We start from the raw sequence: 14,885 nt of genomic DNA on the forward strand, positions 1-14,885 counted from the left end.
AGAGAACTTCCACTTTGACTATGACCCTGTCAGAATAAGATCGAAGTTGGCGAGCTCAAAAGACTTCCATAGCCTTTGTAACTCATGACTAGAGCCCAGGGAGATTACTGACACCATAAACAAGAGTGTCAATTTGTTAAGTCAACAACAGGAGTCACTGTGTACTTACTTCTCATGTGGGATCTGTCCTTTATGTGTTGTCCAATGTGAAGTAATGCTGTAAATAGTACTGAAACAGTATTTTACACTTTGTGCTTCTGTGTGGGTGCAAACTGTGGAATCTTTACTTAATATATACTAAGTCGATCTTCTGTATATAAAGATAATTGAAAATGAATCTTGATGTGAATGGAATGGGAGAGGTAGCAGGAGATGGGAGGGGTGTGACTGGGAGGGAAATTATGGGGGGGAGCCATTGTAATCCATAAACTGTACTTTAGCAATTTATATTTACTAAATAAAAAAATAAAAAAAAGAATGAAAAAAAGAAAATCATTCCCATAAAACTAAGATTTATAAAATAAATCAAAATGAAATATTAGAAATGAAGGAATTTCAAAAATCAAGTAAAAAATGAGGTGGAATGCCTTAAGAGACTTGATGAGGCAAAAGAATGAATATCCAGGTAGAAGACGAATCCCTGGAAATCTTTGTCAAACCAAGAAAATAAGAAATTAGAAAACTTAAAAACAGTGTTGGAGATTATTAGGATGCTATCAAATGGCCCAACATATGGATCTTGGGACTTCCTGCAGGACTAGAGAGAATGGTTTAGAAGGCCTTTTTAGTGAAATAATTACAGAAAATGTCCCCAATTTTAAGAAAGAAAGGGATGTCCAAGTACAGGAAGCACATAGAACTCCTAACAGACACGACTAGAAATGATCTTTACCATGACACATTGTAGTCAAACTTCCCACAGAAAAAAATAATGAAAATATTTTAAAGTGTGCAGAAAAGAAACTTCAGATTACTTTCAGAGGATTTCCAAATAGACTCACAGCTGACTTTTTATCAGATACCCTAATGGCTAGAAGAAAATGGTCCAAGTCATAAGATAAAAAAAAAACCAAAAAACAAAAAAACTGTCAACCCAGATATTGTACCCTGCAAAACTCTGATTTATGAAGGTGAAATAAAGGCCTTCCATAATAAACAATAAATTGAAAGAATTTGTCACTTCTTGGTCAGTGTCACTCCCCCACTCGCAGAGGAACGACACTAGACCCTGCGCTGTTCCTTTTGCCCGGCCTTTCCCGGGTTAGCTGCCTACCCTCACTCGTGGAGGAACGATGCTGTCCTGGGTTAGCTACTGGCCCTCCCGCCTCCGCGGAGGAGTGGCACACCGCAGGCCCGCTCTCTCGGGGTGTTCCTGGTGCATGTTGTCTCTCTCCTCCTTTATAGTCCTCTTCCACCAATCCATGCTCTGCTGCCCACACGCAGAGCACGCTGCTCTCCTCCAATCAGGAGCAGGATCAGCTCCTGCAGCTTATCAGTCAAACTGATGAGGCAGCTGCGTAGAGGTTGTTTGCTCCCTCTCAGCACCATATTGTGGGAGAGCAGATGCATAGAATAAGTCTTAATTCCAGTAACTTAGTCTAGTCTCAGTTGCTCCCCATAGTCAGCCTTACAAAAGATGCTTAAGGATGTGCTACACATGGAAACCAGAAAGATAGCCATCATTTTAAAGGAATGTGAAGGCAAAAAATCCACGAAAAGTACAAAAGAAATACAAAGCAAACAACAGGAATATTTATGGGAAAATGGCAGGGCCAAGTCATTACTTATTAATAGTCACCTTGAATGTAAATGGCCTTGACTCTCCAGTTAAAAGATACAGATGAGTCTGGCGCCACAGCTCACTTGTCTAATCCTCCACCTGTGGAGCCGGCACCCCGGGTTCTAGTCCCAGTCAGGGAGCTGGATTCTGTCCAGGTTGCTCCTCTTCCAGTCCAGCTTTCTGCTGTGTCCTGGGAATGCAGTGGAGGATGGTCCAAGTGCTTGGGGCCTGCACCTGCATGGGAGACCAGGAGGAAGCACCTGGCTCCTGGCTTCAGATCGGCGCAGCGCGCCAGTTGCAGTGGCAGCCATTTGGGGGTGAACCAATGGAAAAGGAAGACCTTTCTCACTGTCTCTCTCACTGTCTAACTCTGCCTGTCCAAAAAAAAAAAAAAAAAGATACAGACAGACCAAATATATTAAAAAGCAATACCCATCTTTGCTGCCTACAAGAAACACATCATACCAACAAAGATATACACAGACTGAAAGTGAAAGATGGAAAAAGATATTCCATGCTAATGGAAAGCAAAAAATTGGGCAGGTGTTGTTATCCTAATACCAGACAAAATAGACGTTAACACAGAAACTGTTAAAAGAGATGAAGAAGGGTACTATGTAACAATTAAGTGATCAATTCAACAGGAAGTTGTGACTATAACAAATGTATATGCACCTAATTACAGGGCACCTGGCTATTTAAAAGAAATGTTAATGGATCTAAAAAGAGACATAGACTTCAGCACAATAGGAACAGGGCACTTCAACCCCACTTTTATCAATGGACAGATTAAATAGACAAAAACTCAACAAAGAAACAACAGAGCTAATCAACACTAGGGATCAAATGGACCTAAATGACATCTATAGAACTTTCCACTCCACAGTTGCAGAATATACATTCTTTTCATCGCTTCATGGAACTTTCTATAGGGTAGACTGTTAGGCCATAAAGCAATTCTCAGCAAATTAAAAAAAAAAATTGAAATCATACCATGCATCTTCGCTGACTCCAATGGAATGAAGTTATAAATCAACAACTCAAGAATCTCTAGATCATATGCAAACATATGTAGACTGTACAATATAATCCTGAATGAATAGAGGTCATATAAGAATTGAAAAGAGAAATCAAATTATTTCTGGAAACAAATGAAGACAGCAGTACATCAATAACAACAACAACAAAATAAACAACCCAGTTAAGAAATGGGCAAAGGATTTAAACAGGCATTTTTCAAGAGACAGAATTTAAATTGCCAACACACACTTGAAAAAATGCTCAGGAACTGGTTTCACCTTACTCTAGTGAGAATGACTCTCCTACAGAAAACAACCAATGTTGGCTAGGATGTGGGTAAAAAGGTACCCTAATCCACTGTTAGTGGGAATGTAAACTTGTGGAAGACAGTATGGAGGTACCTCAGAAATCTGAATATTGACCTATTATATGATCCAGCCATTACATGCTTCCGAATTTCTACAAACCAAAAGAAATCAGCCTATTAAAGAGTTATCTGAAGCCCCATGTTCAATGCAGCACAATTAACAATAGCTAAGATATGGATTCAACCCAGATGTCCATCAACTGTTGACTAGATAAAGAAATTGTGGTATATCTACACTATGGAATACTACATAACAGGAAAACAAAATGCCTGTCTTTTGCAACATTAATCTTAGTGAAATAAACCAGTCCCCAAAAGACAGATATTATAAGTTTTCACTGATCTGGGTTAACTAATAGAGTATCTAAAATGTAATTAATTGAGTGAAGTGGACATTTTGAGATTCGATGATTGATAACAGTCCTTGTCTCTTCTGTTGAGGAACAGTTTTTTTTTTTTTTTTTCTTTATACTATTTGTTAAGCTCTTAGTGTAGGGTTATCTTTATTATTATCATTAAGTAAACGGAAAGTAGATCTTTGTAAAAAGTAAATGTGAGAATAGGAGAAGGAGGAGGACAAAGGTTTGGAGAATGGGCAGGCAGGAGGGTTGGTTGGGAAGTATCACTTTGTTCCTAAATCTATATATATCAAAATATGAATCTTGTATATCCTGAATAAAATTAAATAAACATCTCAAAACATGACACTGCTACTTTTACTCAAAAAGCATGTATAATCAATAATCATTCACTAAAACAGCAGATAAAAATTCTTACATATCAATAATAACTTCCAATCTAAATAGATTAGATTGCCCAATCAAAAGATTTAGGCCAAGTCCTAACTCAATGTTACCTACAAGAAACACATACCACATATAAAAATACATGTATCTTGACATATATCTTGCAAGTGAAGTCATAGAAAAATATATAACAGAAAGGAACCAAAACACACAGGAGTAGCTATATTTATATCTGATAAAACATGCTTTAAATGAAAAGCTAAAAAAAATCAAGTCATTATATATAAATAAAAGAATGAATTCAGCAAGAAAGTAAAACAACTATAAACATATATGAATACAAGATCATATAGATAAATACAGTAAATACTATTAGAACTAATGAGAGAAACCAATTCAAAATAATAAGAACATAGCAACTCTTTCTTGTTTTTGATTACATTAGCAAGCATTTTCTCCCATTCTGTTGGTTGCTTCTTCAATTTGCTGATTATATGTTTTGTAGTTCAGAATATTCTCAGCTTGATATAATTCCATTTTTCAATTTTGGCTTGGATTACCTGAGCTTCTGGGGTCTTTCCAAGAAGTCTTAGCCTATGCCAATGTCTTGCAGGGATTCCCCAATGTTCTCTAATAATGTGATGATATTGGGTCATAGATTTAAATATTTGACCCATTTTGAGTGGTTTTTTTGTGTAAGGTGTAAAGTAAGGGTCTAGTTTCATACTTCTGTATATGGAGATCCAGTTTTCCTAGTACCTTTTGTTCAGAAACTGTCCTTTCTATAGGGATTGAGTCTAGCTACTTTGTTGTCAAAGATAAATTGGTTGTAGATGTGTGGATTGATTTCTGGAGTTTCTATTCTGTTCCATTGGTCTACTCCTCTTTTGTTTGTTTGTTTGTTTTCTTTGCCAGTAAGAGGCTTTTTTGATAACAGCCCTGTAGTATGTCTTGAAACCTGGCATTGTGATGGCTCCAGCTTTGTTTTTGTTTTTTAAGACTGCTTTAGCTATTTGGGATCTCTTGTGTTTCCACATGAATTTTTGAATTGCTTTTTCTAGATATGAAGAGAATGCCATTCATATTTTGATTGCTAAATTGCTTTGGTAAGTATGGACATTTTGATGATACTTATTCTTCCAATCCATGAACATGGATGATTTTTCCATTTTTAAAATGTCTTCTTCTATTTCTGTCTTTAATGTTTTGTAATTTTCATTGTAGAGATCTTTGAGATCCTTGGTAAAATTTATTATAAGGTATTTAATTTTTTGTAGTTATATTGCATTATTTAAAAAAATTTGTTTTATTTGGGAGTTATAGAGATAGAAGAAAAGACAAAGAGAAGAACCTCAGATGATTCACTCCCCAAATAGCTACAACAGGACAACTGAGCATTCTGAAACCAGGATCAAGGAAGCTCATCAAGGTTTCCTACACGGGTAGCACGGTTGTGTACTCGAGCCATCATCTTCCCATGGTGTGCATGAGGCAGAAATTTTCATAAGAAATGAAATTGAGACTTGAATCTATGTACTCTCATATGTCTACCTCAAGTGCTTTATTGTTAATAGTTGTCAACTGGGAGAAATATACATTAATTGTAGTATATCCATGGAAGAGATTATACACGGTAATAAAGTTGACCGAAATATTATTTCATGCAAAAAGTAGACTAATCTCAAAAGCATTATACTGTTTGACAGAAATTAGAAAAACAAGTTTATTCTCTATAATTTCATTTATGTGAAGTTAACGTAAACTGATCCAATGAATAATGACAAAACATTTATGGTTGTCTGGAAGATAACTGAGAGGGTTAACTGCAATAGTACAAAAGATACTTTTCTGGTTTGATGGAAATTGATTATGGTGATGGTGATAAATGTGATTATCTTAAATGCCATAAAACTCAAGACTTAAAATATGTGCATTTTGTTTGAAAATTATGCCCTCCAATACTAAGAAATGTTGAGATGCTTTACACATTTTATTGCATTAGAAATATATAAATGGACAATTTGTTTTTATATTAAATATTCAAAAGTTAAATAATTCCCATGCTTGTTCTTCCAAAACAAACCTGTTTCATTCCAAATATTTTCATTTTTCAATAAATATAGATTTATATCATAGTGCAATGCATATGCAGAACAGTAAAAAACAAGGCTTTATACTTTGATCATGTACTTTTAGATCTTATTTATACTAACACCTGTAATACACTGAGCAAATCTATTAAGTGGCAGTGATAATAGTAATGTCTATCAGACATTGTTAGGATTAAATGTTTTACTATATGAAAAACACCTACTATGGCCAATGCTGAATTATGTTTGTATCAATTTTTGTCCTAATTCTTTGTTATTGTGATGTTGACATCAATACAGCTCTGTAGTATTGCATTAAATATGTTGAATATTTGAAGAAAACTCCTCATATTCATGTTTTATATCTGAGGGAAAAAAGACTAGAAATAGAGACAGAGTGTCAGAAAGACTATATAACCAATCAGTTGAGACAAAAATACTCAATTCAACAAAATATATTTGAGCCTATAACTGCACACCTAAATATTTACAAGAGAGAAATGAAAACATATGTCCATGAAAACTCTGGAAACAAGCAAGATTTCAATCAATATGATTTTTATAAACAAATTCTGGCTTATGTATTCAGTGCATTATTCATCAGCAATGCAGCACGAATAAACACTGATGCTGACAGTGTTAATGATGCAACACAATAATATTAGGTTAAATGAATAAAATCAGAAATACAGTGCTAAATTTATGTTATTTCATTTGTATGAGGTTCTAGAACAGACAAAGCTAATTTTTAGTGATAGAAATAAAATCAGTGTTGATTTGGGTGTATGATGGGCAAGTTTTGACAATTGAATATGAGGGATTTTTTTTGTTTGGTGAATATATTCCATACTTTATTTGTGGTATTGGTTATATAGGTGAACATATTTGTCAAAATTCACTGAACTAACATGTAATATGCTTATTTTCTTGTATAATATATGTATATATATAAATTGAGTTCATTTGAAAAGACACAAAAGATATAATTTACATAAGAGATTTAAATTCATGCTTACCAAGCATATATGGATAAAATAGTTAATAAAATAGTTAAGATTATGAACCATATTGTTTAACATTCTATTATTTTATGAATAGACATTAATTGTATTTATTCTGAGCCCTATGATACCTTTAAAGTATAATATTGAAGATAAATCTGTGAAACTCAACAGAAGAGTTAGAAAATCAAACACATCAGGGTTAAAATGAATGAATATATAAAATTTCATGGAAAGTGAGTGGTATATAAGCTAAGTATCTCAGAGATTTCAACATTGATAGGATTGGACAGCTAACTCATTGGGTGCCATGGAGAAGGTGGTGATGTAATGGTGAGTCAAAAAGCCATACCGCTCTAGCCTGAAATATGAATGGGAAGCATTATGAAGACAATAGAGTGACTATATCTTTAAAAGAATAAGCATATCTGTGTTGTTACAGGGCCATTGATCAAATGAGGTTAAGAATTTGCCAAATGAGCATATTTAAATGCTGAATGTAAGGACTCATGGCATTACAGTAAGGGGGCAGGAGAAAGGAGTAAATGAGTACTTGAGCTGGTAGTTTGGGGACCTTATAAGGTTCAAATGGGAAGAGTTAACACTGAGTCAGAGGAATTTCAATTTATCTGCTGATACATAAAAGAATAAACAAGGTTGTGAAGGCAACATTGTTTCCTGCAACTTTATATGCATATCAGATACGTAGGAAAAAAATTCTGTCACATATTTTCTGTGAAATCATTTTAGCTTCCATAATTTCTTAACTAAAAAGGTCATAAATAAGGGGAACATCGTTTCTTCTGTGCTAAACTCAGGCAATGAATTATTTTCTTCTATAAACTGTTGATGAAATTTATTAACCAGAAAATGCCTAATTTTTAAAAATATTTCAATAGTTCTTCCTGAGAATCCATGGGGAGAATGTATTGCATTATTAACAAAGTGGAGGTAGAAAATATCGGGATATAAAATAATGATAACAAGTTATTGATTGTTTTTTTAAAAGACTAAACCTGTTATAAACACTATCATAATATAATTGAACAAATTACCTATTTACCATTTTTGAGTTTAAGTATCCCCTCTAGAGTTAAAAATCTATTACACATAAGAATATTATGAAATATTATTAATCAATAACTGATCAAACTCTCTGGAACATTGTCTGGAGCACAGGTAATTACAGGTTAAGGATCCCTTATTTACATGCTTGAGTCCAGCATATTTTTACTTTTTAAATTTTGGAATATTTACATATATAAAATGAGATGCCTTGGGGTTGGGACCCATGTTAAATATGAAATTAATTTTTATTTCATATATATCTCATATACATGGACTGCAGATAATTTTATACCATGTTTTTAGTTTACTTGCAGTTTGACTATGACTTATCATGAGATGAGGTATGGACTTTTCCATTTGTGGCATCATTACAGTGCCTGAAAGATTTTGTGTTTTGGGGCATTTTTGGCTTCAGAAATTTATATTAAGGACGATTAAACTTTGTAGAGAAAAGATTATGAGTGAGGCTGGAGTACTGTGTGATAGCATCCATGCTGATTTGGGGAAGGAATTGAGAATTTGTGTGAAGCAACAGACATTTTTGACCAGGCTCATGGGAAAGATTACCAGGAATAATACCGTCAGCGTTCCTTTTCTCCCGAATAATCAATCAGTCATTAGAGTGAAATTATCTATGTTAATGTTAGAATATATTATTTTCTACATTAATCAATAGTAAATCTGTCAGAATATCAGTTGCTGTACAAATCAAGCAGTTCCTTGAAATTGATATATCTTGGTGTGAGAGAGGGACATGATGGATTAAACCCAAAAGGCACTGTTCTATTGATTGGGAAATAGTGATCACTTTTGGAGAAGCTGCCTGATCATGGGAATGTGTTAACTGTCTTCTTCACTTCTAATTTCCACTACAGTATTATATTATATTGAGTTTTAACTGGCAAGAATGGTGAACATCTAGATACATTGAATCACCTTTAAAGGTATTATTTTACATATCCTATCAATCTAAACACTACTATATTTATAAGTGAGAGGGAAATTTACCTGCATTGAATTGGTTTTTGAATTGAATTTCATTTTACTATTGATTTAAACATCATATATGTCTGATAAGTTTCAGTAAGTAACAGCTTTTGTGAGATTACTCTGTATAGTTAATACCAGAACATGTTCTTTGTAGCAGTCATCTCTCAAAGCATTATGAACTTATATTCTTTCATTTTATTCCAATTTTTATTTTTTGTATCAAGCATTAGATCATTATGTTGGTGTTGGAAATTAAAGCAAAAGTGGAAGGGCTAGACAGATGAAACTTCAATATTTGAGAAATATAGAGAACATCTCAGAGTATTCAGAGTCTGCTTGCATTTTCTACAGAAGTTGTGTAAAATACATATATGTTTCATACAATTTGAACATATCACATTGGACAGAAGGAAAAGTTTATTCAGCCTTGACTTCACACAAAGCAATTTATTAAGAAAAACTTTCAGTAACTTCTATTCATGTTATACAATTTGCTCGGTAGAAAGAAAAATGTTTATACCATACACCCTTCTTGACTTACAAAAAGTTCTACTTATTCTCCAGTTTATTTGCAGTCTGACACATCAGAGTGTGTCGCGATGTTGGTCTCTCTTCCCATAAAACATCAACTAGCATGTTCCTAATGTACATGTATAATTTTAATCTATGATTTACATATATAGTCAAAAACTTTCTGTTTTAATCTTAATTAAGTTTTTTTTTTTTGATAAAACTTGTATGGAATCAGGGGTAGGTATTTGGCATAGCTAGTGAGGTACCTGTATCCTGCACCAGAGTGCTTGGATTCAATTCCTGGCTCGTGCTCCTCATTTCAGCTTTCTACTGAGGCAGACCCTGGGAGATGGTGGTGGTGCTTCCAATTATTTAGTCTCCACCATCTATCCATGTAGGAAACCTGAATAGAATCCCCAATTTCTGGCTTTAGCCTTCTATCCAATTCCTGTTGCTGCAGGCATTTGGGGAGTGAATCAGTAGATGTGAGTTTTTGCTGTCTCTCTGCCTCTCAAATTAGGAATTAAGACTATTTAAATCTCTGAGTTCCATTTGATTCCTACTGTATGGAACACAATAATGTTGAGGTCACTTGTAAATCCCACTGCTATATGGTAAAATAAGAAAAAAAATCACAGGATTATCTTTGTATATGTTAATATTTTATATATGTCAATACTTTGACATTACATATGTTAATATTTGATTTTCCTCTTGCTTCACAGTGAATTATTTCCAGTAACTTATAGATGTATTAAGGCTCTGCATCTAATTGCATCCTACATGCAATATTATGATTATAAACAAGAAGAAAATTTAATGAATGGCCTGGACCAACTTAATCATGCAACCATGTTATGAAAGTTCTGATTATTTTATCATTGGAGGAATTACCTAGAACAGTCTAAATAACAGTTATCTCAAAGAGATGAATTATCTCTCCTTTGTAGCAGGAATAATAAACAGGTCTGTCCTATGTTCATTTTGACTGTTAGTCTTTCTAGCTTAGCAGAAAATGAATCTATAAATAAATGTTTTCGTTAGCACCTTCACATTCTGTATGGTTCATATCACGAATAAATTTAGAATAAGTTTACAATTATTAGACTTACTAATGTTGAATGACAGTTCAGGAGTTTTTAAACTCCTGTGATTCTGTGAGTTTCATATTGATATCAACAACCTTAAGTATTTATTATACCAGTGGTGGAGGCTGTTAGTGTGCCAGAAATAATACTGTATTAAGTTACAAATTTTACAGGTTGTTGTTTATCATCTCAGTAATTTATCTTGCCTTTATATATAGGCATACTATCTATAGGGAGAAGAAAAAAAATCACGGAAGGTTTTTGTTGTCCTATAAAGGAATAACTTGTCAACCATAAAAGAAGAGCCAGTATCCCAATATGAATTTTATCTTTGTCAAAGATAGACACAACAAAAATTTCACTTTGCTCAAATTAGGGAGCTAAGACATCTGAATACTTCATTTAGCATAGTAAAAATGTTAAAAAAAATACTCTAGTATAAATCTTAACATTGAACATTGTCACTCCCCTGTGGGCTCGCGGGAGAACACCAGACCGGACACTGTTTTCTTTCCCCGGCCCTTCCCGGATTTGCTGCCCCTCCCCCTCCTCCACAGAGGAGCGGCACCGCATGTTGTCTCTCTCTCTCATTTATAGTCCTCTCCCACCAATCCGTGCTCTGCTGCCCATGTGCTGAGCACGCTGCTTTCTTCCAAACAGGGGTTGGGTCAGGAATCAGCTAATTAATGGAGCAGCTGTGTAAGATTTGTTTACTCTCTCTCAGCGTCATATGGTGGGAGATCACATGCATAGAGTTAGTTTCAGTCCACAGTCTCAGTACTTATTTGTCTCCTGGGCGCCCCGCCATGTTGCGGGAGATGGACCCTGCTCCCCACAGATCCCCCTTCTTTTAATTCTTTGTGGCGTTGATATGCGCTTGTCTTCGGTGCCCTGCAGCGCATACTCTGCTCTGCTAGAGTTGCCAGCAGGTGCTTATCACCCTAGGCAGTCCAAATCCGAGTCCTCTCATCGCCATGTTGTGGGGAGGCTTTCTTATTTCTATTTTATTTCTCTCTATTTTATTTCTCTGTATTCTGCGGCTTTTCCGAATCATGGCCTAGCTTTCGTCTCTGCTACAGTTTTAGCCTTCGTCTCCGCTATGGCCTAGCTTTCCCGCAGCTTTTATTTTTCTCCCTTCTCCTTCCCAGCTTTCTCCCAGCAGTCCGTATCCTAGTCACGGAACCACTTGTCGCTCCCCCACGGGCTCGCAGGAGAATGACACCGGACCGGACACTGTTTTCTTTCCCTGGTCCTTCCCGGATTTGTTGCCACTCCCCCGCCTCCACGGAGGAGCGGAACCCCTGCCGCTGCCCCGCTTTCATGGAGGAGCGGCACCAGTGAGCTCTCTGACTGACTCTCTCAGGGGGCCCCGCATGTTGTCTCTCTCTCTCTTTTATAGTCCTCTCCCATCAATCTGTGCTCTGCTGCCCACGTGCTGAGCACACCGCTTTCCTCCAAACAGGGGTTGGGTCAGGAATCAGCTAACTAACAAAGCAGCTGTGTAAGATTTGTTTACTCCCTCTCAGTGCCATATGGTGGGAGATCACATGCATAGAATTAGTTTCAGCCCACAGTCTCAGTACTTATTTGTCTCCTGGGCACCCCGCCATGTTGTGGGAGACGGACCCTGCTCCCCACAGAATGTAAGAAAAAACTCCATTGTGTAAAAAAGAGTAACAGTGATAGAGTTGGATTTCATAAAGTTTTCTGATGTTTTATCATGCACTCTCTTGCCTAGTAAACATTGCTGGTAATATAATTTTTTTTTTTTTTTTTTTACTATTTTAACTACTATGGTCACTTTGAAACTATCTGAAACTTTATATTCTTTTTTTTTAAGATTTATTTATTTATTTGAAAGTCAGAGTTACACAGAAGAGGAGAGGCAGAGAAAGAGAGGTCTTCCATTTGCTGTTTCACTCCCCAGTTGGCCACAATGGCTAGAGCTACACCCATCTGAAGCCAGGCTCCAGGAACTTCTTCCAGGTCTCTCACGTGGGTGCAGGGGCCCAAGGACTTGGGCCATCTTCTACTGCTTTCCCAGGCCAAAGCAGAGAGCTGGATGGGAAGAGGAGCAGCCAGGAATACAATCGGTGCCCATATGGGATGCCAGTATGGCAGGCGGAGGCTTTACCTGCTATGCCACAGTGCCAGCTATGGATTTACATTATTCTTTAGCAAAACTCAGTTCCAGTAACTTCCTTTTAACATACAGTCCAATTTTTCCTCACATTCTAACTTCCGTTGGCCTCCACTGGTGAAAGAGAAGGCTTTTAGCAAATCTTGGTTTGTGAACTGATTTGCCCAGCAGCTGAATTGCAAGAATAGCATTTCTTATCAGACTTGCTCTTTCACTTTCTTAGGATGATAGGAAAACACAGAAGGTACAGGATGTACAGCATACTAAAGCACAGAGACACAAAATGCACATAGTACTAGACAGACTTGTCAAATTTTAATAACTATATGGGTATATAAATGTGTGTGTTCATAATTTGCATATATAGACTTTTTATACAATAAATATCATTAAAAGAACAGGAATCAAGGAAAAATATATACTTTAACACTTACCTACCTATGTGACTTGTTTGGTTTGGGTCTTTATACTTCTGATGAAGGGACATATTATTTTACTCTAATGTCATATTAATTGAATTGTTGAAATGGAACATTTATTAAATGGTTACTTAAAAGTCTAGTGGTATTTATTGTTTAAAAATGAGAGAAGATCAGCATATAAGATATTAAGTAGGAATGACATTCATTAAAATAATATTTTAAAGAAAAATTCTTTGATGGTTTTATTTTTATGATGACCAGAATTTTCAAAATCTGTTCTGTTACTGCCCTATTGCAAAATATAAAGGGATTTTTGAATTTTTTTTAAAAAGATTTTGCTGAAATTGAATATATTTGCTTTTTTTTTTTTCACAGGCAGAGTGGACAGTAAGAGAGAGACAGAGAGAAAGGTCTTCCTTTGCCGTTGGTTCACCCTCCAATGGCCTCCGCGGCAGGCGCACCGTGCTGATCCGATGGCAGGAGCCAGGTACTTCTCCTGGTCTCCCATGGGGTGCAGGACCCAAGCACTTGGGCCATCCTCCACTGCACTCCCTGGCCACAGCAGAGAGCTGGCCTGGAAGGGGACAACCGGGACAGAATCCAGCTCCCCGACCGGGACTAGAACCCGGTGTGCCGGCGCCACAAGGCGGAGGATTAGCCTAGTGAGCCGCGGAGCCGGCCCATATATTAGCTCTTGATCTTTGTAATTAGCATAAGTGTAATCATGTCTTTATAAATAGGATTAACATGGGTTCATGGGTAAAAAAAAAGGACAAATTATTACAAATTACCAGGTCTTTGTCACCTTGAAACAAATGATATTTCTCAGATCTTGAGATAAGACTTTATCCTGTTCTGATCAGGATGCATTACACAATAACTCATTAGGATCATTTTGATGTAGTGAATTGTTTTGCCTGTCTTGTGGTGTTTTCCTTTTCTGACATCTGTGCTGCGTGTATTTACATTAAATTAGAATACTTGTGTTTATTCAATGCTTCTAAACTGTCTCAATGGTCACTTTATGTATCCTCATTATAAATAAATTTCTACTAGGAATTACTTTCCATAGTATCACCTGCCAAATGGGTTTCTTTGTTTTCCAATAACATCACTGACATGTTTTCATGTTTTCTTTTTATTTATTATTTTACTTTTACTAATATAAAGACAACAGATTCATGTGGTTCATAGATACTTTTCTAAGACTATAATGATCCTTCCCTATCTCCCTCCTTCCTTTCCTTTTCTCTTTTCTAATTTTTGCAATAGCATCATTAATCTACTTTATAATCACAGGCTTAACCCTCTTTTAAATAAAGTTCTATTCATAATTTGAGTGTTTGCTATTTTGTTTGCTTTTGTATGTAATGTCTCTTTTCTGCACAGATTTTTTTTTTACCTATTAGAATTAAAAACACCCTCATGGTTTTAGTTGTTCTTTGTAACAATCCCTATCAAGTTCCTATATCATAATTTTTCTTTAAAATATAAGACTAATTTGTCCATAGCACATCCAGTAAAATTTTTAAATTTAGTTAGTCAATTAACAGAAGAATAAAGGAAAAAGATCAGGAAGCTAGAAAAACTGATGATAGCAATAAATTTAAGCTTAAAATTTAATAAATATAAAAGGGTGGAATATTATTTAATAATTTCA

The sequence above is a fragment of the Oryctolagus cuniculus genome, chromosome 9, assembly GCF_051225735.1.
Source record: "Oryctolagus cuniculus isolate XC-2025 breed Fujian yellow rabbit chromosome 9, ASM5122573v1, whole genome shotgun sequence".
NCBI lineage: Eukaryota > Metazoa > Chordata > Mammalia > Lagomorpha > Leporidae > Oryctolagus > Oryctolagus cuniculus.